General features: G+C 34.0%; 1 protein-coding gene across 1 annotated transcript in view; it reads right to left on the bottom strand.

Annotated features, from left to right (window-relative positions):
- LOC114333958 (solute carrier family 12 member 8) overlaps window positions 1–13,051 on the bottom strand; it is a 75,546-nt gene extending 62,495 nt beyond the window's left edge. The window contains exon 1 of the mRNA XM_050641497.1: window positions 12,598–13,051. The gene's annotated coding sequence lies outside the window, so the exon portion shown is untranslated. The remainder of the gene's footprint in view (window positions 1–12,597) is intronic.
- Window positions 13,052–13,363: the final 312 nt, after the last annotated feature.

Raw genomic sequence — 13,363 nt, 5'->3', positions numbered from 1 at the left:
GGTTGCCCTGCGACCTAGAGTTTGGCTGCGGACCTTCCGAGGAACATGTTGCAGGCGAAGACTACGTTGACCGCCTGAAATTACGAATGAACAACATTCATGAACTTGCCCGACAACACATCCAGATAGCCAGTGACAGAATGAAAGATCAATATGATTCTCGATGCAAGAATGAAAGCTTCGAAGTAGGTGATCTTGTCTGGCTTTATAATCCGCAACGTCGTCGAGGCTTGTGTCCTAAACTGCAAAGACAATGGGAAGGTCCGTATGAAGTTAAGAAGAAAATAAATGACGTAATATATAGAATTAAGAAGTTGCCAAACGGTAAACCAAAAGTTATTCACATAAATCGTCTTGCACCATATGCTGGCTCAAATGAAACAGAAGAAGCACGAGTCCTCCAACAGGAGATGAAAGATGTCGCACAGCCAAGTTTTAATCAATTTATGTCAAATTACGCAGCGAGAAAGAGTGCTAGATTCGGCGTGACCACAGAAGTTCAGCAAGATCTGTTTGGTGTTCCAGAAAACGTCTCTCTGGCCCACTGTGTTGCCCAAGACCTCGAGATGACTAAAGGAATATCGTCCGTATTCAATAGAAAGTTCGACCGCCTGGACGAGTTAAGAAATCAGCAGCCTAAAATTGGAAGAGTACTGCGATTGGAAGATGGTCCTCGATCTTTGCTGTATATGGTGACCAGAAAGTCTTATACGGACACGCCAAGCTACGAGAACATATGGCGTGCTCTAACTAATTTGAAGAAAATCGTGTGTAATTATGACATCAAAAATTTGGCTTTACCAAAAATAGGCCATGCAGTAGAAAATCTGGATTGGAAGATTGTGAGAAGCATGCTTGAAGTGGTCTTCAGAGGAACTGGTGTACAAATCACTGTGTGTTGCATGAACCCGAAGATGTCGTACCCTTCAAAGACAGTAGACTGTTATTTCTTCTTGAAGGGTGTATGCAGAGCTGGAGAGTCGTGTAGATTCCGCCATCCTGGGCCTTCATTTAGAGTTGCTGATCGAGACGCTCAGATCTTAAGAGGGGAGCAGTGTAGCGGAAGAGAAATCTTGGCCGATCCCCGTATAACAGTAAACACCTCGAGAATGACGTAATCGGATGTGCTAGGCCTCGCCGGAGAATTCTGGAAGGTACGTCACGTAGGCGGAACAAGCCGATAGCTCGAGATGGGAGTCGATTGTTCCAGAATAACAACTGGGTATAAATACGGGCATATTTTGTGAATAAGTTTAGTGTATAAGATAAATTCGTCTGTAACTTATATAAATAAAGTCGTATATAAATTACGAACCGCTAGTTTTATTGTAATTAGAAGTAATTACACTAATCACGCTACAATATTTTTGAAATATTCTATTACAAAATGGCCAATATGGTTTATAAATTTGCTATTTGACAACATACACGTCCCCTTGTCTCTGTATTTTCTATGTATTTGGGTGTTCCCTACAACACTTCGTTTATGTATCTATATTAAACAATATTATAACAGCTACCAGATATATGACTTTCCACAGAATATAAAGGGTGCTTTACAAGTAAAAAAACTAAATATAAGATCAATGTTCAAACTAAAAAGGATATACACCAGGTTTAAAGGCATGCAGAAAATGTATCACAATCATTAACGAGTCCCATTCTACCTCATTCCAAAGGTATTACCTTCATGATAACTTTTCGACGGTATGAAAAATATTTTGGCTTAATATATTCGTGGAACGATGAGGAACTATGTCAAAAGCTGTCAGTATAAAAATAATTGTATTTCACAAAAATAATTGTATTTTTGACACTGAATAAGAAACAAAACATGTAAAGTTAGTGAGAACACGAGAACTCTTTGTCAACGTTGTGTACATACAGAAAGAGAAAATAAAGGCTAGTTTAAACACAGTTTAATCGAAGAATACTCTATCCATTGGATGGAGTATTCTTTGGTTTAATGTTGAGTTTAAGAAACCTCAACAAAGAAATAAAGTTACCCATATTAAAGGAGGAAGTCAATAGAAAGAAAATACCACAATTAGTAAATCAGTAACATATCGAGTTAGTACATATTTAGTATTTTAGTATTATTTAAAATTTAAAATATCAAGTCAGAATTTGGTATTAGTTTTGAGAGTAAACTAAATGTAAACCCAAATACTTACGATGTCGGGATAGTATCACGAGGTTTTTTCCTGGTTTTCCCTCGTGATTTACTATGGAATCTCTAACGCGAGAATTTCAGTGCCACCGTTGCATTTGGTTGTCTTTTTAAAGACAGATCACATGCTATGATTTTTTGTGGCGGTTATTCTTGAGTTGGGATTGATTTCATGTAATCGAATGAACTATCTGTTAGTTAAGTCGTCCCAGGAACGCAACTCATCAATATTGGCAATATCATTTTAAAGTCGTCTACTTTAAAATGTATAATACGTGTCTGAATTGCCGATATAAATGAGTCAGATTAAATAAATTATTAAAAGAATCTTTTACTAAGCAACAACATTTTTGTTTATTTAGTATTATTTTGTATTTTGACAACGACACCCCACTTGGGCGTCGAAACGTTAATAAAATCATTTTTAGGTAAAATTGTGGCTTATTTCCCATTTGATTATACTTGATTATAAAGAAATAAAACAAAGGTGCAAAGCTGATAAAGAATACTACTATCACAACATGTACATATATGCAAAGAAATTGAAAGCCACAATCAAAACAACGAGTCAAGAGATCTATTTAGGAAAATACTCAGAGACTCTACACTCTACAGAAAAACTATGTTTGTTTTATTTGTTGAAAAATAATGTAAAATGTAATTGTAAACAAAAACAAATGATCAGGTTGACAGTTGATGTCATTTACCAATAATTAACTTTGGTGATTGGTTGAAATTTTCAACAAAAATCCGGCAACACTGTTCGCAGTTTCTCTCCTCCCTTTCTACTCCCTCTGTTCAAGACTACAGCTTTTTAAAATCGAGAGAAATTATGAAGAAGTAGAAAAGTGAGTTAGCTTAGTGGGGAGTAAAATTTTCTCTCGATTCAAGAATAAGCGCACAGCAAGTGATATGGATACTTCAGTCAGGTGCCATTCAACAGAATAGCTCCTAGCCGAGTAACATCCTCTTCGATAGGCAGTGAATGGGTTAAAAGGTGTAATAAATTTCGAGACTGACCTTCGATGTAACCCTTTGCTGGTGATTTCTCTTCTCCTAATGCAAAAATTAGGGAGTAGAGGGAAAAAAAGGCATAAGAAGAAAGAAGAAATCTTGCTTGAGAATATTTCACGTTCCAAAAGATAGAGAAGCATTTAAATAACTGATTGTCAACCTTCGTTAGAAGAGGGCACAAGAAGAAGAAAAATACAAAGAGGCGCACATTTGCCAAACTGTCACACTGACATATACTATGCTTTGCTATTTTTTCTTCTAGGTGACAAAATCTGCATAGGTCATCATTTGTCAAACCCATCAGCTACAACTGCCTATTACAGTGCCCTGTTAGCAGACCTACTATGGGTTAGCGGGTGTTAATTGTGGACTCAGCAATATCTTTCTTGAAAATTGTTAGAACTGAGAGAGGTTTGCTGACTTTGCAAACTGATTCTTGATGGTTCCCTACTAAGTAGGTTGGGATTAGAACATGTTTTGTTTTTCCCTATTGGTCGATATTAAGTGTAGGAAGCTTAGTTATTTTTTTTATTAGTCATTGATGAAAGAAGGAAGGATTAAACTTTTTTCTTATTGGTTGATGGGATGAGTAGGGTAGAATGAGAGAAATGGAGTGGGTTTTTGGAAGGAAGCGTTTTGGTTTGAGGAGATAAATTCAAGTTAGGAGATTAAAGAATTCAAGTTTTGGAAGTTGAAGTCAGAGGTTGAGTTGTAGCCTCGGGCAGAGACCGCTTATAGCAGTTTCTGAAGAGTTGAGTTGAATTTTTAGTTTGAGTTTTTTAAGTGGAAATTTGATTTAGAACTTAAGTGAGAATGTAGTCGATTTCGAAGTTTTATGAAGAAATCATGGCGTTGCCGCGTTCAGGCAAAAAGCTGGTTAGTTTTGGTGTGTAATACACTATTTTTTTTTAAGCAGTCATGGATAAAGTCGTGAATTAAGTATCAATATTAATAATAAATACTTCAAGAAGTTAATTAGAAGTTATTTAAATATTTTAAAAAGTCAATATGAGCAGATCCATTTGGAAGTTTATTCATTTTTGAACAATAATTTGAAAGTTTATTTATCGTTGCTGAAACTTTTCATGGAAATAAACATTTTTGTATTATTCTTTGTCTAAATTCAGTGAAAAGTGCGTGTTTTGGACATTCACAACGTGAATAATGAGGACAGGACTATATGACCAGGTATTGTTTGTAAACCTTTTTATTGCTTTTGTAGACAGAATCTCTTATATTGTCTACAAGAGATCCATCATTTCATTTTTTTATTTTAATTTTAATAAAAAGTTGATTCATTTTATAATAATTTTTTTTTGTGATTAATAATATTATTATCTGATCCCTTTTCTCTTGTTCATAAGTAAGAAATCAACATGAGAACACTAAGGTAAGGTCATGTTATATTTATATTTATGTAAATGTGTTTGTATCTTATGATAACTATATATTTTTATTAACTTTTTTACTTTAGTTATTTTTTTGAAGTTTTAAGTATGTTTTGTCTTTCAATTTCTTTTTATCCAATGTCGCCCCCCGAGCAATTGAGTTTCTATTATATTTAAAATCTATTAAGAATCCACATCCCTAGATCTCTGAAGACTTGGAGCTACCGAGGTACTCCGTAAAGTTACGTAGCACCAAGTATATTTTTATGTTTGTCTAATTTGTCGAGTTACATATTATTTCTTTTTGCCTTTGTTATCCACGCTGTAATAATGTTCTAAAATGAATTTTTTAACCTGTTTTAATCCTGGTGGATGCCTCCACCATTTCAGAGATTTTTGAGCTACCCACTACTTCTTCTTAGATGAAGATGTTCCTCTTATTATCATAATTACACTAGATTTTGCCAACTTCATAAAAAGCATGTTTCTACAATTGCGTCTGATTTGAAAAGTTCAGATCAGAAATATTCTTGAACATTCTTTAGCATGCTTTTGGCATCATTAGAGAAGTACTGAAAATATAAATCTTCCCATTGATTAGAAGGTTCTTCAGCTTCATGGACTGAGTTACTAAAGTACTCTCAGAAAGCCTGCTTGTATCAGATGATGGATCAAAAATTTCCTAATCCATATAAATATTCCTATGTATCATAAAAAGCCCTAAATTCAAAAAGCACTGCTGAATGTTAATATTAATAATTATGGAACATGTATCTGTGTTCATTAAAAAATATTAACTTTGACAATTATGCCTGCTCAAAGAAATGTTCAAAGAAATTCAGGTATGCTATGCTTTGTTTTTAAACTAGGAGTAAACTAAAAAGACAGATTTACACCCAAAAAAGTCATTAGAAAAATCACCAAATACATCTTTTTTGGTTGATCATATCGGCGTTCGACATAAATATTATATTATACTAATAAGTCGCTAAAGAGTTCTAAAAACAACTGTTTTTTTATATAAAAATATACTAAAAATCTGAAAATTAAAGGAATCACTCAGAAAACACAAAAAAATCGTTAATATAACTTAATTAACCTATGAAATGCCAATAGTGACAAAATTACATAAATTTCATTAGCGTCAAAATTGCATAACAGTGGAGTAAACTTGCCTGAGGTTGGACCAATTACAAACAAGAATTACAGCACAGTATCTTTGAATTACTCCTCCTGGTTTAAAAGCAGAGCATAGTACACAGCAGATAAAGATGTATAGAACCTTGTACATTTGTTGTTAACATTTCCAGATATTCAAATTCTTATGAAATTAAGTCACAATTGTACTAGAATCATTCTTAACCTTTTCACTGCGGGAACCGGACATATACGTAAAATAATTTCGGGCCTGTACAACGGGAACCGCATGAATCATATATTGTTTGCGTATTGTATGTTGCCCATAGAAGAGAGTTAGGCATGTTATATCAAAATTTACAATACATTTAAAAATTTATACATTTCAAGAATCTAACACCAACAAACTAACAGTCACAACCGGGTTGATCAGCACAGGCATGAAACAGCCGTACCAGAGACCATACTACTTTTATAAGTACAGTGAAAAGGTTAAAAGAAATGACAATTATAGCATCCATAATGTCACATATTTTATTGAATTATTACTTAGCACCTGCTACATTTTTATTTATGAAAGGATTTATGAAAGGATTTTACTACAAATAAAGAAATAAACACATTTTTGCACATTAGGACTGAAATATATGCTGACTATAACACAAAACTCATTTAGGATGTGTTAGCTATGAAAACACAGTAATGTAAGATGTATGTAATTGATAAAGAGGTATTGAATGTTGTGTGTGTGTATGCTCCTCAAACAGGTCTGGGTGAGAATGAACGAAGAGCTTTCTATGACCAATTAGGAGACGTTCTGAGTGATATTCCGTCAGAGGAGAAAGTTATAATAGGAGGTGATTTCAATGCACATGTGGGCCAAGCCAAGGCAGGATACGAAGCAATACATGGGGGATTAGGCTTTGGAACTAGAAATGAAGCTGGAGATGACATGCTTGAATTAGCAACAGCATTGGACATGGCGATTGTTAACACATTCTTTAAAAAGAGAGAAACTCAACTTATTACCTACAAAAGTGGACATCAATCCCAAATAGACTACTTCATGATAAGGAAAGAAGGCATACGTGAATGCAAGGACTGCAAGGTAATAGTTAGTGAGACAGTAAGCCAACAATATAAGCTGCTTGTTCTGGACATCAAAGTAAAAACCGAAACTAAACAAACATATCGGAGAAGACCACAAAAAATCAAGTGGTGGCTGCTAAAATATAAGAAAGGTCTATTCAGGAGAAGAATAGTAGAAAAAATATGTTGGAACATGAAAGGAAGCCCTAATACAATTTGGAGAAAAATGGCCAGTAGTATTAGAGAGACTGCTATTGAAATACTTGGGAAAACGTCAGGAAAAAAGTTTGAGGATAAAGAGACTTGGTGGTGGTCAAACGAAGTACAAGGAAAAATAAAAGAGAAGAGAAAATTATATAAAAAGTGGCAAGAAACCAGATCCGACACAGATCTTCAAAACTATATGGTGGCGAAAAAGGAAGCGAAAGTAGCAGTAGCGAAAGCCAAAGCAAAAGCGTATTCAAACCTATACAATCAACTTGATACCAGGGAAGGCGAAACGAAGATATATAAAATAGCCAAACAGAGAGCAAAGAAGGCAAAAGATTTTAATCAGATTAGATGTATCCGAGATGTAAATAATAAAATACTAGTTCACGAAAGGGATGTCAAAAAGAGATGGAGAAAGTACTTTGACAGCTTATTAAATGAAGAATTTGACAGCCTGTAGAGTCAACGGAGACAGTAGCAGCAATGGTCACCAAAATAACAAACGAGGAAGTGGTTCAAGTGCTTCAAAAAATAAAGAAAGGAAAAGTGGTAGGACCAGATGATACTCCTGGGGAAGTATGGAGAGCATTGGGAGAGACAGGAACAAGGTGGCTAGCAAGTCTATTTAATAGAATTATGGAAGTTGGACAAATGCCAGACGAATGGAGAAGCAGTATACTGGTACCTGTTTACAAAAACAAGGGAGATATACAACAATGTACAAACTACACCGCTATAAAACTGCTTAGCGACACCATGAAAATATGGGAAAGAGTAATTGATAGACGGATACGTGAAGAGACCGAAATATCCGAGAATCAATTTGGCTTTATGCAGGGCAGATCAACAACAGATGCAATTTTCATTATAAGGCAGTTGATGGAAAAATACAGGAGTAAAGAAACAAACGCTCATATGGTATTCATTGATCTTGAGAAAGCATATGATAGAGTTCCTCAAGAGTTTCTGTGGTGGGCACTCAATAAGAAAGGAGTCCTTGGTGAATATGTAAAGATTGTGAGGGATATGTATGAGGGAGTAACGACTAGTGTTAAGACAGGTGTGGGAGAGACTGATAAATTTCATGTGAATGTAGGATTGCACCAAGGCTCTGTGCTTAGTCCGTATTTATTCTCATTAGTCTTGGACCAGATAACAGCGAAACTACAGGGTAACATTCCATGGTGCTTAATGTATGCTGATGATGTCGTGTTAGTAGGAAATAGTGTAAGAGACTTAGAACAAAAACAGGAACAGTGGAGGCAAGCTCTGGAGGAAAAAGGTTTAAAACTTCATCATCATCCAACCAATTCACGTCCACTGCTGGACATAGGTCTCCCCCAATTGTTTCCACACTTCACGGTTTTGTGCTGATTTTTGCCAGTTTTTACTAATCCGCCTGATATCATCTGTCCATCGTGTAGGCGGCCTTCCTCTACTTCGTACAAATCAGGACAAAAACAGAATATCTGGAATGTTCATTTAAAGATGGAGTTACTACAAATAAAATGGTATCTTTGGATGGTGAACTGATTGTAAAAAGCAATAGTTTTAAGTACCTGGGATCGGTATTACAGAGTAATCGAGAAATAAATGGAGATGCATGCAGTAGAATTAGGGCTGGATGGATGAAGTGGAAAGAAGCGAGTGGTGTGTTGTGTGACAGAAAAATTCCAATGAAGCTGAAGGGAAAATTCTATAAAACAGCCATAAGACCGGCTATGATGTACGGAACTGAATGTTGGGCAGTGAAGAAGAGGAACAACGAATGCATGTGGCGGAAATGAGAATGCTTAGATGGATGAGTGGAGTGACAAAGAAGGATAAAATTAGAAATGAGTATATTAGGGGAAGCCTAGGTGTGGCATCAATTGATGCCAAAATGAGAGAGCATAGGTTAAGATGGTTTGGTCATGTTCAACGTCGAGACGTTAATCACCCAATACGAAGATTAGCTGAAGTGCAGATTCCTGGAAGGAGTAGGAGAGGAAGACCAAAGAAGACCTGGGGAGAGACGATAAGGCAGGACATGTTGGTAAAGGGGATTGACATTGATATGACCCAAGATAGAATTGTGTGGAGAAATGAAATTAGGGAAGCCGACCCCGCATAGGGATAAGCCAAAGAGAATGATGATGATGAGCTATGAAAACACAGTGCTTAACAATGGTGCGGATATCATTAATAATTTTGCGCAATGCTTTCAAAATGTTTACAGAGCAAATGATGATGATTTAATACAGCCCATCTTAGAGTATGAGAAAACAGTGAGACTAAATTCTTGTAATGTACCTATTGAAATCATATTTGAAAAATTAGCCAATTTAGACATTTATAAAGGCTCTGGACCAGATTTAATTCCACCAATACTATTAAAAAAATGTAGATGTACTTTAACCAGTCCCTTATATTTTCTGTTTTCTCTTTAACTTGATTTAGGTATTTGTCCAAATTTGTGGAAATCTAGTTTTATTGTTGCTATTCATAAATCAGGTGACAGGAGTAATATAGCTAACTACAGACCAATAAGCATTCTTTCTTCCATTCCTAAAATTCTAGAGAGTATAATATGCGACTCTATTAAAACACCTTTATGCAATGTACTAATTGAGGAGCAACATGGTTTTCTTTCAGGAAGATCAACTTTTACAAATCTTTTACTTTTCACGCAATACATATCTGATGCTTTGGAAAGGAGACTACAGGTGGATGATATTTATACAGATTTCTCCAAAGCATTTGACACTGGAATCATAAATTGTTGTGTAACAAGCTTAAAGCTATTGGATTTACTGGCAATCTGTATAAATGGTTATGTTATGTTGTTGTTGGTAAATGATATTGGTAGGAACTTTAAATCTGAATATCTGATATTTGCAGACGACTTGAAGATATTTAAATGCATTAGGTCAGAATCTGATTGTGAGGGTTTGCAGAGAGACTTGGATTCTTTAGTACATTGGTGCCAGGAAAATAATCTTAGATTGAATGCTTCGAAATGCTCATATATTATTTTTTCACATAATAAGACCACCAGTGATTTTAAATACAAGATAGGAGATGTGGATTTATCTAGGGTTCAGGTAATTAAGGATTTAGGTGTGTTGCTGGATAGTAAGCTAAGTTTCGTGGACCATTATGATGCCATTATTGCGCGTGCTAATCGGACATTAGGGTTAGTCATCAGAATGTCATATGATTTTAATAATTTGTTTGTAATTGTGAGATTGTTTTTGAGTTATGTTCGTTCATTACTAGAGTATTGTTCAGTGATTTGGAGTCCAAGTTATGAGAATCACAAATATCGAATTGAATCGATTCAAAATAAATTCGTTAGATATCTGCGGTATAGATTAGGTACTAGAGGAATGCAATTGAATTCCAGTCAGGTCATGCAGATGTTTCATTTGCACCGTCTAGAGGATCGCAGGCGATACTTTGACCTTAATTTCGTATTTAAGGTGTTAAATGGTATTATTGTTGCACCTAGCATTCTGGGTCGAATAGATTTTTATGTTCCAGCTAGGAATTTGAGAAGATGTCCCTTGCTATCCGCTAGATCGTGCAATACACGTCATGCAGAAAATATGCCTTTAAATAGAATTGTTTCTAGTGTAAATGAGTTTCCAAATATAGACTTTATGGGAGTCACACTAAATGCTTTTAAAAGGACTATTTCACATGAATTATTTTAATTTGATTTTAATTTTTTGATGTCGTTAGTTTAATTGTAAGTAATGTAAGTTAACTTGTGTTCAATGTTTAATTTTGACTTTTAATTTTAATTGTAAAATGGAGTTTTCCGTCAATAAATATTAATTTAATTTAATGTAGTTACCTAACTAGCAGAATACAACTTATTAAAATTAAACACTTTCAATCTAGTGAAATTTCCGTAACATCTGGTGTTCCACAAGGAAGCCACTTAGGGCCTTTCCTTTTTAATATATTTGTTATTGACATTAAATCTCAAATTAACTCTAAATTTCTGCTATTTGCTGATGATTTAAAAATCTATAGAATTATCGAATCCGTCTCAGATTGTGAAAAACTTCAAATTGATATTAACAAAATTATGGCATGGTGCAATTGCAACCAAATAAGCAATAATGTTGGAAAATGTCACTTTATTAGTTTCTGTAGAAGAATTAACAACCTCTTTTATAATTACAAATTAGCTGAAGAACCACTGAAGGCTGTACCAACTGTAAGAGATCTAGGTGTTCAATTAGATTCCAAACTAAATTTTTGATTATGTGAATAACCAGGCATTTAAAATGTTAGGCTTCATTATTAGAACTTCTAGATGTTTACATAACATTAATTCCATCAGACTGATTTACATTTCCCTAGTTATGTCTGTTCTTGAGTATTGCTCAGTTGTTTGGTCACCCACTTATGAAGTCCATATAGCCAAGCTTGAAAAAGTCCAAAATAAATTCATTAGATACTTAAATTTTAAATTACACAAACCTTTAAGTGACCATTCCTACTCAGAAATTAGAAATAAATTAAACCTTCCTAGGCTATCTTCCAGACGGATGTATGCTGATGTTTTGTTTCATCATAAACTACTGAATTCAAAAACTAATTGCAATGATCTACTGCCTCTAATTGACTTTAATGTTCTCTCTGGAGTTACTAGAACATCCCAAAATTTTGCAATTAAATTTCATAGCTGCAACTTTGGTAGGCATTCTCCGCTGAGTAGAATCATTCTAAATAGAATAGACCTTGATTTGTTGCTGTGCGCTTCGGAAAATGTTTGTAGACAGTGTTTAAAAAAAAATTTGTAATCTTATGTGATTTATATTTGTTATTTACTTTGTATTATTTTAATATTTGTTTTTTCTATACAGCTGCATTGCCAATTTTTGTCATACATATTTACTATATTTTTATATTTATTGTATCACTAGATAATTATAATATTTTGTGTATATATTAAATTGGGTGGTATCCCATTAATAAATAAATAATAATAAAATGTATACACAGTAATATATATTCATATATTATAAACATATTGTTCTGACACACTCTTTCAATGGTTTCTGTTTATTTTTCTTTCCTTTCTCAATGGCTTTGGACCCTCTTTATAACAAACAAAAACAGTTCAAAATTCTGGCTAAAAATTATGATTTCTACAGTAACTCTGCAAGGATGAATTTTACAAATAAAAGAATACACACAAAACAAAGAAAATACCAAATGAAATTTGCAAAATCTTTATAATTCCCTTCTGCAGGAGATAAAGATAAAGGAGAATGCTTAAAATCACAAAGTCAATAAACTTTGGATCAATTGACAGAACAATTTATAGAGGCCTAAAAGGTTAAATATTTTTACCCATTAAAGGAAATTTATTATATTTATGGTCAGTACAACCTGTATTCCTTTCATAGACAACATAAAGCTGAGATAAAATCTTAACTGTGGTAATCTATTGGAAATCAGTACACATTTGTTAAAATTTGATGTACACAATGTTTACAATGTACTAGGGAAGAATATGGAAAACAAATTCTTTGTTGTATTTCTTTGTAACCAATTTAATTACATGCATTAGAAAAATTTGGCATTACTCACCTTCTTAAATTGTAGATGATTCATATAAAAAATATCAAAATATGTTAAGATATGTATATAATGATTTTAATTCCTCATTGGTTCTCCTACACTTATCTATAAATATTCTTATCTATAAGTCTTGAAAAGAATCATTTGTAATTAGACATGCATTATTTGTTTGTATAAATTATATGGCATTAAAAAACCGATTGGATTTGGATCTTACATTGTCGGACAACTCAACAAATTTCTATTTATGGTGCTTTGCTTTACTTTAAAGTCCTAAATGTCACAACAGTACAGTCTTTAAATATCAGGGTCATTTGAAATGTCAGATGTCAGTTTGCAAGAGTTCCAGTTCCATGTTCCATGGGCTTCCAAGAATTAATATAGTTGTTCCCTTATATCTTTGTCCAAACGTCATGATTAATTTTTAAACAATTATACAGGGTGCATGATACTATAAATAACAAGATAATATATAACGCATCTTGAAGAGAAGGGAAAGGAGTCGTGACGTAACTGGAGACCCAAGTTCGTAATGGTTCGTAACGACCGAATGATTTCCGATTCGTTTGAATTGCTCGCGGTTGTATAGTCCGGGCTGTATGGTCGCCCCCGTTAGGTAAATTATTCCGATTCGATTTTTTTGCACAAACTTACTAAAAAAGAGTTCCTTATAACAAATCCGCAGGGTGCCAGGAGGTGCCGCGGTCATAAAATTGTTTAAACAATTTTTTTAAACAAATTCAAAACATTAATTTTTTCGATTCGTTCAATTTTC

The sequence above is a fragment of the Diabrotica virgifera genome, chromosome 10 (genome assembly GCF_917563875.1).
Source record: "Diabrotica virgifera virgifera chromosome 10, PGI_DIABVI_V3a".
NCBI lineage: Eukaryota > Metazoa > Arthropoda > Insecta > Coleoptera > Chrysomelidae > Diabrotica > Diabrotica virgifera.
The sequence above is the reverse complement of the archived record's forward strand: the minus strand, read 5'-3'. Positions and strand labels throughout refer to the sequence as shown.